The sequence below is a fragment of the Triturus cristatus genome, chromosome 3_2 (genome assembly GCF_964204655.1).
Source record: "Triturus cristatus chromosome 3_2, aTriCri1.1, whole genome shotgun sequence".
NCBI lineage: Eukaryota > Metazoa > Chordata > Amphibia > Caudata > Salamandridae > Triturus > Triturus cristatus.
In genome coordinates this window covers 1192039004-1192053015 of record NC_140584.1, presented here as the reverse complement: position 1 = coordinate 1192053015, position 14012 = coordinate 1192039004, and the positions used below count along the sequence as shown (strand labels likewise).

The 14012-nt window shown below is 51.7% G+C and overlaps 1 protein-coding gene and 1 pseudogene across 2 annotated transcripts in view; one reads left to right on the top strand and one right to left on the bottom strand.

Moving 5' to 3' along the window:
* LOC146859417 (rac GTPase-activating protein 1-like) overlaps positions 1-3054 on the bottom strand; it is a 404586-nt gene extending 401532 nt beyond the window's left edge. Inside the window, exon 1 of the mRNA XM_085647164.1 lies at positions 2671-3054. The gene's annotated coding sequence lies outside the window, so the exon portion shown is untranslated. The remainder of the gene's footprint in view (positions 1-2670) is intronic.
* LOC146859416 (uncharacterized) overlaps positions 2925-14012 on the top strand; it is an 80997-nt pseudogene continuing 69909 nt past the window's right edge. The window contains exon 1 of the transcript XR_014980104.1: positions 2925-3094. The product of XR_014980104.1 is annotated as an uncharacterized LOC146859416 (transcript). The remainder of the gene's footprint in view (positions 3095-14012) is intronic.

Genomic DNA, 14012 nt, shown 5'->3' with positions numbered 1-14012 from the left:
GCACAGCTCAGAGGCAGGAGCTTCTCTCACTAACAAACCATCCCCAGCACTAGAGCCTGATGAAGTGTGTCTGCACAGCTCAGAGGCAGGAGCTTCTCTCACTAATAAACCATCTCTAGCAGCAGAGCCTGATGCAGTGTGTCTGCGCAGCTCAGAGACAGGAGCTTCTCTCACTAATAAACCATCTCTAGCAGCAGAGCCGGATGCAGTGTGTCTGCGCAGCTCAGAGACAGGAGCTTCTCTCACTAATAAACCATCTCTAGCACCAGAGCCTGATGCAGTGTGTCTGCGCAGCTCAGAGGCAGGAGCTTCTCTCACTAATAAACCATCTCTAGCACCAGAGCCTGATGCCGTGTGTCTGCGCAGCTCAGAGGCAGGAGCTTCTCTCACTAATAAACCATCCCCAGCACCAGAGCCTGATGCAGTGTGTCTGCACAGCTCAGAGGCAGGAGCTTCTCTCACTAATAAACCATCCCCAGTACCAGAGCCTGATGCAGTGTGTCTGCACAGCTCAGAGGCAGGAGCTTCTCTCACTAATAAGCCATCATCAGCACCAGAGCCTGATGCAGTGTGTCTGCGCAGCTCAGAGGCAGGAGCTTCTCTCACTAATAAACCATCTCTAGCAGCAGAGCCTGATGCAGTGTGTCTGCACACCTCAGAGGCAGGAGCTTCTCTCACTAATAAACCATCCTCAGCACCAGTGCCTGATGCAGTGTGTCTGCACAGCTCAGAGGCAGGAGCTTCTCTCACTAATAAACCATCCCCAGCACCAGAGCCTGGTGCAGTGTGTCTGCACAGCTCAGAGGCAGGAGCTTCTCTCACTAATAAACCATCCCCAGCACCAGAGCTTGATGCAGTGTGTCTGCGCACCTCAGAGACGGGAGTTTCTCTCACTAACAAACCAGCACCAGACCCTGATGCAGTGTGTCTTCACACCTAAGAGGCAGGAGCTTCTCTCACTAACAAACCATCCTCAACCCCAGAGCCTGATGCAGTGTGTCTGCACAGCTCAGAGGCAGGAGCTTCTCTCACTAATAAACCATCCTCAGCAGCAGAGCCTGATGCAGTGTGTCTGCGCAGCTCAGAGGCAGGAGCTTCTCTCACTAATAAACCATCCCCAGCACCAGAGCCTGATGCAGTGTGTCTGTACACCTCAGAGACTGGAGCTTCTCTCACTAACAAACCATCCCCAGAGCCTGATGCAGTGTGTCTGCACAGCTCAGAGGCAGGAGCTTCTCTCACTAACAAACCATCCCCAGCACCAGAGCCTGATGCAGTGTGTCTGAACACTTCAGAGGCAGGAGCTACTCTCACTAACAAACCATCCCCAGCTCCAGAGCCTGATGCAGTGTGTCGGCACACCTCAGAGACAGGAGCTTCTCTCACTAACAAAACCTTCTCAGAGCCTGATGCAGCGTGTCTGCACACCTCAGAGACAGCTTCTCTCACTAACAAACCATCCTCAACCCCAGAGCCTGATGCAGCGTGTCTGCACACCTCAGAGACAGCTTCTCTCACTAACAAACCATCCTCAACCCCAGAGCCTGATGCAGTGTGTCTGCACAGCTCAGAGGCAGGAGCTTCTCTCACTAATAAACCATCCTCAGCAGCAGAGCCTGATGCAGTGTGTCTGCGCAGCTCAGAGGCAGGAGCTTCTCTCACTAATAAACCATCCCCAGCACCAGAGCCTGATGCAGTGTGTCTGTACACCTCAGAGACTGGAGCTTCTCTCACTAACAAACCATCCCCAGAGCCTGATGCAGTGTGTCTGCACAGCTCAGAGGCAGGAGCTTCTCTCACTAACAAACCATCCCCAGCACCAGAGCCTGATGCAGTGTGTCTGAACACTTCAGAGGCAGGAGCTACTCTCACTAACAAACCATCCCCAGCACCAGAGCCTGATGCAGTGTGTCGGCACACCTCAGAGACAGGAGCTTCTCTCACTAACAAAACCTTCTCAGAGCCTGATGCAGCGTGTCTGCACACCTCAGAGACAGCTTCTCTCACTAACAAACCATCCTCAACCCCAGAGCCTGATGCAGTGTGTCTGCACACCTCAGAGGCAGGAGCTTCTCTCACTAACAAAACATCCTCAGCACCTCTGATGCTGTGTGTCTGCACACCCCAGAGACAAGGATTTTCTCCTGTTGCAACTATTTACCCAAGACAGGTGGAAGCACATTGTAGTGATGAATTTAAAAATACGTCTTTAAAACTAAAATAATGAGGACTGTTCTCAACACCCACTGACCGACCCTCCCCCTATCACCGTAACGCGCCCATCGCAGTCCTCTCAGGTCCACGTGTGAATAGCTCCACCAGTCCAGGTTATATTGCATGATGGGACTTGTCGTCTGGTTTTATGATGGAAATAAGACTACACACCAGAAGGCAAAGAAAAATGCTGAAGTTTGTGATCGACCCACGCATGGACCAGGGAAACACGTGAGCTCTGTCTGCGCCTAAACAGAAACATCACCGAAGACAGCTCGGGTCAAGGCGCTAGAATCGTAAATGGAAGGTAGGCGGGCTTGACTTACAGGCGGAGTCCTTGAAACCGGGCTTCGGGAGTAAGTAGCCAGGCAGCCCTGCGTGAGTGCAGGGAACCCCGGGGCTCTGCACGCCCGAGGACCCGGCTGCACAAAGGGCAGTGACGTGCTCACCACATACCTGCTGCAGGGTCCAGGGAGGGGCGACCTAGCTGCGAGCCTCTCTCAGCTTCTGGAGTGGAGGCCTGCGGGAGGCGAGGGGGCGGCAGGCATGCTTCAGCGCCTGGGAGAGGCTAGGGTGGTGCGGGCCTCTCTCTCGACCTGGAAACGAATCCCGGGCCTTAATTAGTCGTTAATACACACCAGCTGCTCTGTTCTGGAATAACACTTCACCTACAACCACCTCACGTTCTTTTCTCTCCATCCCTTCCTTTCTCCTTCTATATTTTTTAACTCGGGGAATTCTTTTATTGCCCTGCCCCCCCACAGGTCCGATAGTTCTAAAGTTCTCCTAACACTCCCACCCCCTCCAACGAAGAGCTCGGCAGCTTCCGTGATCCATGCCTGAGTAGATCACCCAGGCCAGGATTGTTCTTTGACATCTGGTAAGTGCAATCCTAAATTTGAAATGGAATAGAAACAGAACTACAAATACCAGAATGCAAAGTGAAAATCTGGTCTGGAAGAGTAACACGAGGAAGCGGGAAATATCTGCAAGAGAGCGAGGTCTTATCTGGCCCCACACAGGGCGCGAGGAGCTACCTTTCTCCTGTTAGGCATCATTCTGATACTTCTGTTAACCCTGATTTAAAGCAACTGCAAGTACCACAATGCACCAGCTTACACAATGCAGGTGGCGCTGTAGGTGTGTACCTGCGCTTCAGTGGACTTCAAGCGAGCTCCGCTTGTAAGCTCAGCTGCACTCACGTCACCTGCTCAGTTGCAACGCCTGACTTTTGAGAATAATGCATTGTGGGACCTGTGGTCATTCTACCTGACGCCCTCGAGCTGGCCACCACACCCTGAAGGAGCAAAGGAGAATGTGGTTTGTCTATGTGGTTCGATGGGCTTCAATTAAAAAAAAATGCATGGGTTTTGTTAGACGAAACAGTAGAAATCGATATATTTATATGTAATCGGAGACAATCATAACTTCCCAGTAGCATGTTGGCCTGAGTACCATTACACGTAAGCTCTCGCCTTTCATCCCATAGCATGTTGCATTCTGGGGCTTGTAGTTGTACTTTTTAAGGATGGACTAAACAGTTCAAACATCCCAAGTGAATTTGGCTCTAATCCCAGGATTGACATTGAACTAATCAAACACTTTACAGAAAAGTCAGACAACACCTTAAACGCGGACACAAAATGAAATAGTTGTGAAGCGCGCAGGAAGCGTTTGCATGCTGGGACTTGTAGGCCTCCGCTTGGAGTGGGTTCACTCGTTTTGGCGGCACTAGCTGTCCTTTACAGCCGTTTTCAGAATTCCCTTGACCAAAGATTTGTCACTGATCTGTCACAGAAACATTAGAGTCTTCAAACACCAAAATAATCATTTTCCTCAGAGCCAAATTGTGAAACAAGGAAGGAATATTTAGAACTGACAAAACTGTTGCGCGCAGTGCTGCGTAAAAACTACCTACTTGGCCCTTTCCTGACAAGGATAGAATTATCTTGACGGACAGACACCCTGCAACACAAAATAGAGAGCGAGAGAGTAATATGATATGAGTAACCCTGCACGAGGAACAATTGTATGAGGGAACCCCCACCACGCGGCACTGGCAGCTGCAGCTCCGGTTCTCGCCGCTGCCCTGGGCTCAGGGTCTGTTCGAGGCGGACTTGCTGTGAAGAACTCCCGGCTGTGCCAGGTCCAGGGGCGAGGGGCTCTTTCAGCGGTTGCTTTTTCTTTCGCATTCTGAAACTTGGGGGCTTATTTACAAGGCCTTTACACCACTTTTGCGTAATTTTTAACATGGGAAACGTGACGCAAAAGTGGCACAAGGGGCTTGTCAATCTGCCCCTAAGAGGGCCTTATTTATGAGGCCGTGCGACAGTTTGGCGCTTCCGTTGCGTCACTTTTTGTGACGCATTGCCGGCGCAGAGCATGCCTTCTGTTGCGCCCTATTTACAAAGTATGCAGGGTGGGCGTTCCCACATAAGTAAGCCTTGTTGAAGTGACACAGTGAAATCTACGAGATGTCACTGCGCCACTTATAGGGTGCAAATGCGTCAATATCTTACGCCTGCCTCACAGTAGGCGTAGGACTGACGCAGGCACATTTCACATGGGATGTGAAAGGACACATTGCTGGAGTTACTTCACTTTTGTGACACACTCCAGCAATGCGTCACTTTTGCGCCTACAGATACGTCAGAAATACTGACGTATCTGTAACTCCTTGCGACATGATGCGTCATACTGTTAATATGATGCATCCATCATGTCGCAAGGAGGGCGCACTGAGAAGAGAGGCATCGCTGCTTTCACGCAGCGATGCGTCACTTCTCATAAATGAGGCCCTAAAAGTCTAGGACGGCACCAACTGATCACACGTGACATAGGAAGCCAGAAGTTTCAGTTTTTATTTAGATCGATCCTGCTTTAGAGGGCTTTGGTGAATAGGATTAGGATCTCAAACTATGTGAGAGGGAGGGAGGATGCAAGATACGATAGGGCGTGAATCATTCTTTTTGCTTCGAACTGCTAAAGTAACCAAAGAAAACTGAGGGAATCCAGCCCATGGTAAGGAGCCCGGGCAGGTGCCATGCAGGCAGGGGTAATTCAGAAGTGCCAAGCGTGGCTGGCAGAGGACACGCCATCAGCAGGGCCTGGCCTTCCAGCTTGATGCAGGGTGAGACTTCCAGTTTTGCTTCTAACATTGAGAGCAGAGGCTTAGAACCCCAACATGTAAAGTGCTTTCGGCCATAAAGTCAGGCCTGGCTCGAGGCACCATGGACTCCCCTGGCAGCCAACCAAAGAAAACTGAGGGAATCCAGCCCATGGTAAGGAGCCCGGGCAGGTGCCATGCAGGCAGCGGTAATTCAGAAGTGCCAAGCGTGGCTGGCAGAGGACACGCCATCAGCAGGGCCTGGCCTTCCAGCTTGATGCAGGGTGAGACTTCCAGTTTTGCTTCAAACATTGAGAGCAGAGGCTTAGAACCCCAACATGTAAAGTGCTTTCGGCCAAAAAGTCAGGCCTGGCTCGAGGCAGCATGGACTCCCCTGGCAGCCGACCCAAGAAGGCGCGGCTGTGAGCTCAATAACTAAACCCAATCAAGGCTTCCAGATGTCATGGGGTGCTCCATTGTGGCTTAATTTGAGCTAGTGATTGCAGGTAAGGTCACACTCATTTTTGAGGATGACTGTAGGAAGCTGGCTCTGTATATACTATACCAAAGTAAGGTATAGTGTGCACAGAGCCCAGTGGATCCCCCGAGGCTAAAGTAGATAACACTAAAAGCTCTCTTTGTGGTAGCGTGGTCGAGCAGTCAGGCTTATCAGAGGGCTGTGCTAAGCATTTCTTGTACACACTCGGGCAAGAAATGACTCCACACTCAAAGACTGAATCCAGGTGTAGTGGGTTCGGGGTGACAGACACGCGGCACAAGGAGGATATAGTGTTTAGAAGTAGGTTTATTGCCAAGTGATAACAGTCTTTCCCATCCAGCGAACAGGGGCTGCTCTGACGTGATCAGGGTAGGTCGAGTCACTGCAGGTATCCCCGTCGTCCCTTTCTTCCCGTTCGTTGGTCTGGACAGGTTTTCTCTTCCCCGGTATAGCCCAAAAGGAAAAGGGAAAACACGTATTAGGCGGTGTTAACCAGCGATAGTAAGTGAAGGGTCCAGGAGTGAGGGACACCGTGCAGCGAGAGTCTAGTTGGTGTCTAAGTGCTCAGGGGGGAGGGAGAATTAGGGAATGGGGGTGATGGTGGGTTTTGGAGGTTATCTGTGACTTCGTTAAGAGGACTTTCCCTTCCCCACCCAGCCTGCGACTTTCCCCCGTACCTGCTCCAGCCACGCTCCTCCCCTGGGAACGTGGCAGGGCGCCTCGCAGAACCGGTGGCCTCCTGGCTTGTCGTTCTCGGCTCCCGTAGGCTCTTCAGTCTCCGCTCTCGGCTCCGCCGTCCGCTCCTCTCGACTCCTCTTCCTCCACTCCAACTCGCTCTCCTCCGATGTTCCGTACTCCTCTCCGCTCGCCGTTGCTCTTCTCCTCCACTCCAGCTCACTCTCCAACTCCGGGGAAACGCCGTCCGCTAACTTCCTGTTCCTGTTCTCCTTTGAAGTCCCGCTACAGGACGCGTCATCCAGGGGAGGAGTCTCGTCGCCTGGGATCTCCGTCTTAAAGGCACCCAGTACCTTTTTCTGAGTCCAGTCCGGCTGATGACTGTAAATCCAGTCCTGTGGTTGTTCTCGTTCCTCGCCTGCCTGTGTAAGAACATAAAGGGGTATAGAGGGGTCTTGTGACCAATGTGGCCAAACAGGTGAGACCACCCCAGTCATGTCCCCGGCCCCGTCACATACCTCCCCCCCCCTTGCGTCTCCCGTTCGGGGAGAGGGAAGACTCTGGAGACGTAATCTGCATTGCCATTGTCCCTTCCCTTCTTGTGTTTCACCGTAAATGCATAGGGCTGCAGAGACAGGAACCAGCGCAGTATGCGGGGATTGAGGCTTCTGTTCTGATACATCCATCGTAACGGGGCATGGTCCGTGTATAACATGAAGGGCCTACCTTCCAGGTAGTACTGCAACTTATCAACAGCCCATTTGATGGCTAAGCACTCTCGTTCCACAGTGGGGTATTTCATCTCCCTAGGAAAGAGCTTCCTACTGACGAACAGTATAGGGTGTTCCAGCCCGTCCAACGCCTCCTGCGATAACACAGCCCCCACCCCCACATTTGAGGCATCTGTGGCAAGAATGAAGGGTTTGGTGAAATCGGGGGAGGCTAGGACCGGTTGTGAAGTTATGGCTTTTTTCAGATCGAAGAAAGCCTGTTCGGCTTCGGGAGAGGGGTGTGTCAGGTCTCGGGTTTTGGCTGTCTTTGTTAGTAGATTGGTCAGGGGGGCGGCTACAGCAGAAAAACCCGGGATAAACCGTCTGTAGTAGCCTATAAACCCTAGGAAAGCTCTCAGGTCTCTTCGGGAGCGTGGGAAAGGGGTGCCTTCGATGACTCTGATTTTCTCCGCTTGGGGTGTTATGGTTCCCTCACCTAAGACAAAACCCAGGTAGTTCACCCGATGGAAAGCAGCTCGAGACTTCTTTGCATTTACGTGGAGGCCGGCTTTCTGGAGTGCCGCCAGGATCGTTTGAACATGTTGTAAGTGGCCTTCCCATTGCGTACTGTGAATGACGATATCATCCAGATATGCGGAACAGAAGGCGGCATAGGGCTGAAGTAGGGTGTTCATCAAACGCTGGAAGGTGGCAGGTGCCCCATGAAGCCCGAATGGAAGAACCGTGAATTCGAATAGTCCCTCCTCCGTGATGAACGCAGTTTTCTTCCTGTCCTCTTTTCTAAGGGGTACCTGCCAGTATCCCTTCGTTAAGTCTAGCGTGGTGATATATACCGCGTCGCCTAGTTTCTCGATGAGCTTGTCCACTCGTGGTATCGGATATGCATCGAATGTAGAGATAGCGTTCAATGCGCGGAAATCCATACAAAAACGTCTGGACCCGTCTGGTTTCGGGACCATTACGATCGGCGAGGCCCAATCGCTCCGTGAGGGCTGGATCACACCTAACTCCAGCATGTCGCGTACTTCGTTACGTATGGCTTCCCTTCGGGCCGCCGGGATCCTGTAGGGTCTTTGTCTTATTTTCTTGCCTGGATGGGTCTCAATGCTATGCTCCACCAGCGTAGTTCTACCGGGGAGATCCAAAAAGATGTCTCTGTATGGTATTAGCACATCCCTGAGTTCCTTCTTCTGTTGTGGGTTTAGACCTTCGTTCACGACGAGCTCATCTATCTTGGTAGTCGGGCTCTCACCTGTGGGAATAAGTAGATGGGCTGTTTTCGGTGGCGGTCCAATCCATTTCTTCAATAAGTTCACATGATACGTTTGAGTTTTGGTAGGGGACAGCCGCAGTCTGTAGGTCGTGTCTCCAATGGTATCCACGATCTCATATGGACCCCTCCACTCTTGCTTTCTCTTATCGGCTATACCCGGTAGGAGCAGTAGGGCCCAGTAACCTTTCTGTAGCTTCCGCAGCTTAGTTCCCCGATCATAGTACTTTTTTTGACGGGTTTGCTGTTGTTCTAGGTTGGAACAGGCGAGGGTCCTTTGCTTTCCTAGCTTGGACCTGAGCTGGTGAGTGTAGTCCAGCAGGGACCTCTGTTCGTCTTCTCCCTCTGATTCCCATACGTTTTTGGTGATCTCTAATAGGGACCTTGGTTGTCGTCCGTATAGGAGCTCGAAGGCCGAGAAGCCCAAACTACTCTGCTTTTGTGCTCGTAGGACGTATAAAGCCAAAGGCAACAACCGGTCCCAGTCACGTCCCTCTGCTGTAAGCATTTTCTTAAGGGTGTTCTTTAGGCTTTGATTATACCTCTCCACGAGGCCATCCGTTTGTGGATGATATACGGAAGTCCGTAACTGGTGTATGTCCTGGGTTTTGCAGACCTCTTTCATGAGCTTGGATGTAAACGGGGTGCCTTGGTCTGTAAGGATTTCTTTCGGGAACCCAACCCTGGAGAACAGCTCGACGAACTTCTCTGCTATGAGGCTGGTAGTCGGGGTCCGCAGCGGAAAGGCTTCCACGAAGCGGGTGGCATAGTCCACGACCACCAGCGCGTACACATGCCCTCTTGTTGTCTTCGGTAAGGGCCCGATCAGATCCATCCCTACCCTTTCGAACGGTGTGCCAATGGAAGGTAATGGATGTAACGGGGCTGCAGGAGGACGCTGTGTATTCTTCCTCTGACAGGTCTCACATTGCGTGCAATATTTGTAGACATCCTTATATACTCCCGGCCAATAGAAGAAGTGGGTTATGTTGTCCGTGGTCTTTTCCTTCCCGCTATGTCCGGCGGTAAGATGCGCGTGAGCGAAGAAGAGGACCTGCTCCCTAAAGGACACTGGAACCAGTAGCTGGGGGTTTGCTCCCTCTGCTCCCTCCCTGTACAAGAGCCCGCTTTTTATGAGGAAACGAGGGTACTGCTTCGTCCCCTGGGAGTCGGACCTGTGGGCGCTTTCCCATGCATTAAATAGTGTGGTGTCGTTGGCCTGTGCAAACCGAAAGCTGCGGTCTAGGACCCAGGGTTCGGGAGACATAAGGGCTGTCCGTATTACCCCAGTCCTCAAGGGTGGCTCTGAACTAGATCCCGGAAACAAGGAAAGAAACTCAGGATTATCCACCCCCAGTAGCATTTCTTCGGGCAAGGACTCCACCACCCCAACTTTCACGGTACACGGCTTTTTGTCTCGTGTATGAAGGGTTACCTGGGCGAGAGGGTAAGGTCTCACGTCACCATGTACGCAGCGGATGTGTACGACTGCCCCAGGTACATACTGATGAGGTAGGACCAGGTGTTCTTGTACTACGGACTGTCGACAGCCTGAATCAAGCAACGCTCTAACCACCCTACCATTTAGTTTTAAACTTACATAAAAAGAATTACCCATCTCCGCTGAATATAAGATGGACCTGGGCAAGTATCCGACCTCCATCGGCTCCTCCGCTGTACGCTTCCTTGGGCAGAGTCTGGCAATGTGCCCCCATTCCCCACAGTCAAAACACTGTGGTCCTCTGACCGGTGGACCCTCTACCCGTATTGGTCGGGGTCTAGGAGGCTCGGGCATACCCTTGGGTTTCTTCTCCCCTTTTCCGAGATTCCCACCCTTGTGTCCCTTCTCTACGTCCCATCCTGCTGCTCTTGGCTGGGCTCTCGAGTAGTTGGTGGCCATGTCTATGGCCTGTTCAGGTGTTAGTCCGGAATGTTGTCTCAGCCACCTTTGGGTGTCATATGGCAACGCTTCCATAAATTGCTCGAGGTATATTTTCGTCATTACCTCCTCTTTGGTGCTAATCAAGGGCTTCAACCATTTGTCGGCTGCCATCTTGAGCCGAAAGAACAACGTCTTGGGATTCTCCCCAAGCAATCCATGTTCTCTTCTGAAACGCACTCTATAGGCTTCTCCATCAAGTCCTAGATGATCCAGGATGATCTCTTTTATCGTATAGTAAGGCACGGTACCTGTGGGGTTAGCCACCTGGTATGCGAACTGAGCTTCGCCTGTTAGTAGGGGAGCCAAAAAGAAGGGCCACTTTTCTTCGGGCCATCCCAGTGTTCGTGCGGCTCGTTCAAAGTTCATTAAATACACGTCAGGGTCATCCCCAGGAAGAAATTTCTGTAGTGCGATCCCTGACGGGTTCGGGGCGTGCGGAGGGCGGTGTTCTAGGGGCATCGAGAGGGGTGGGGCTGTGCCTGATTTCTGCAGGTGTTCCAGCTGGGCATTGATAGTGGTCTGAAACACCTCCCTGTCCGCTTGGGCTGACGTCATCTGTCGTTGGATAGCCCATTCCAATTTCTCCTGCCCTTGCACGAGGTGTTGGATAAGGGCGTCCATCTTGTCCATCCAGATGGCGGAATCCCACTTCTGACACCAGTGTAGTGGGTTCGGGGTGACAGACACGCGGCACAAGGAGGATATAGTGTTTAGAAGTAGGTTTATTGCCAAGTGATAACAGTCTTTCCCATCCAGCGAACAGGGGCTGCTCTGACGTGATCAGGGTAGGTCGAGTCACTGCAGGTATCCCCGTCGTCCCTTTCTTCCCGATCGTTGGTCTGGACAGGTTTTCTCTTCCCCGGTATAGCCCAAAAGGAAAAGGGAAAACACGTATTAGGCGGTGTTAACCAGCGATAGTAAGTGAAGGGTCCAGGAGTGAGGGACACCGTGCAGCGAGAGTCTAGTTGGTGTCTAAGTGCTCAGGGGGGAGGGAGAATTAGGGAATGGGGGTGATGGTGGGTTTTGGAGGTTATCTGTGACTTCGTTAAGAGGACTTTCCCTTCCCCACCCAGCCTGCGACTTTCCCCCGTACCTGCTCCAGCCACGCTCCTCCCCTGGGAACGTGGCAGGGCGCCTCGCAGAACCGGTGGCCTCCTGGCTTGTCGTTCTCGGCTCCCGTAGGCTCTTCAGTCTCCGCTCTCGGCTCCGCCGTCCGCTCCTCTCGACTCCTCTTCCTCCACTCCAACTCGCTCTCCTCCGATGTTCCGTACTCCTCTCCGCTCGCCGTTGCTCTTCTCCTCCACTCCAGCTCACTCTCCAACTCCGGGGAAACGCCGTCCGCTAACTTCCTGTTCCTGTTCTCCTTTGAAGTCCCGCTACAGGACGCGTCATCCAGGGGAGGAGTCTCGTCGCCTGGGATCTCCGTCTTAAAGGCACCCAGTACCTTTTTCTGAGTCCAGTCCGGCTGATGACTGTAAATCCAGTCCTGTGGTTGTTCTCGTTCCTCGCCTGCCTGTGTAAGAACATAAAGGGGTATAGAGGGGTCTTGTGACCAATGTGGCCAAACAGGTGAGTCCACCCCAGTCATGTCCCCGGCCCCGTCACACCAGGCCAACTGTTTTGTATGAAAAGTTATTATTTGGTTATTTTATTTCTAGAACCAAGAAACACTCCGTTGCAGGTAAGTCACAGTTTTCAAAGTAGTGATACTTGTAAAAATGCAGTCGGAATAATTTTGCAGGGCAGTGGACGTTCTTTACAGTCCCGGGGATGCTTTTGTATTGTTCATCAGAAACAGTAACACTGGGTACTTGAAAAAGAGAGTTGTATGCAATAGATAGAATGCAATGCAATCCTAAGGAAGGAAAACAGGGTTATGCATTAGCAGGTAAGTACACAACTTACTGTTCCAGTCTTCGGGGGTTTAGACCAACACTGGGCAAGGTTCAGTTTAAGGAAGGTACTGCATCACCAGCGCCACTGAGGCGGCCGGGAGCAGAGGTCGCTGAGCCCAATGTTAGTCAAAGGAGACTGGGTGCACCCGAAGAGGTGGAGGATTCAGTGTCTATGCCGCGGCAGTCGATACCAGTAATGATATTTACTCTCACGGTCAGCGGAGAGCAATGGAGATGAATGGGATTCAGTAGACCGCCAACACTGTTACCATTGCGGTCGTCATCAGCGAGTCACTGTCAATCAAAAAGGGAGGCACCACCAACCCAGCAATTTCAGTCATGGGGATGGTAATGCGCACGGGATGGAGGAGTTCCACCGACGGCGGACCATCACGGAGAGGCCACGACCGTGCAGGGGGGGGAAGGAGGAGGCCAACCGGGCCACTTGCAGGAGGGTACAGGCTTTCAGGAGCGGAGCTGTGAATAGTGGAGGCCGTCTACCTGTGGTGCCTTCTTCTGGCAGGGCAGAGAAGCGTTGACACAAGTGTCGGTCCTCTACCGCAGCAGTCTTGGGGTTCTTGTGCAGTGGTAAGTCGTGTCTATACAAGTGTCGGTCCTCAACTGCTGCTGTTGTTGTACTGGCAGATGCCGGGGTCTAGAGCCTCTAGCCCAAATGGAAGCTGTTAGTGATTTGGTGAAGGCTGAAGGATCTCCGGGGCTTATTGGAGGCCTTGCAGGGTTTTGGGAAGGACTGCAGGTCCAGTTGTCATACTGATTACAGGTCGGGGTATCTCGCTGAGTTCTGTCTGTAGGGGTTCAGTTCCTGGTCTGGCAGTGGTCTTCTATGGTCCGTCGAATCTGAAGATCAAGGTTCATGGGTGCCCCTAAATACTGAGTGTATGGGCATTACAGGTACAACCAGTTGGTATACCAATAGAATCCACAGGGATCCCAGTAAAAACCTACCTTTGGTTAGGTACTCTGAAAGTGGCAGAGTCCTAGACAAAGTATTCCTGGAAAAACACTTGTTTTTCTAGAGTCCCCTCACTCACCTAGGGTTGCCCCAGGGTGACATGCTTCATCATAGGGGTCCTCCCAGGCATCTACTGTCTGGGGCGTGCTGCAACTTGCGGATTACGTAGGAGCACTTTTTTTTGTACTATGTGTTGTGCTGTGAATGTGGAGTGACAAAAGTGAATTAAAAATTACCTAGATAGTGAGCCCTAACTTTATTCTGCTCCTATCTGGTAAATGTATATTAAAAGGGGGCTAGTAACAGAGAACAGTGACAATTATGTGAGGCTGTCCCTATTTACTTCGTCGACATGTTTCGTGGTTACCCCAACCACTTCCTCAGGACCACACAAGGACCAGCCCTGTGTGTATCACTCCGTGCATTAGATAGAAAGTATTTATTTGTAGCAAACGTACTAGGTATGCTTATATACATACGGTTCCCTTGTGGAAAAAATAATCCGTAGTCACATCTGGATGATGTATCTGTTTAGAGAGATAATGACACACATAGATTAGATATATACACCTGTCCACAGGATCTCGTGGACAGGGAAACAAATCGGTGTACGTTATATCGTGGTGCCAGGTATCTCCTGTAACAGAGTTTGCATTAGTGAGTTTTTCTTAAAGTGCTCAAGTGAAAAAACTGTGGACACACAGACA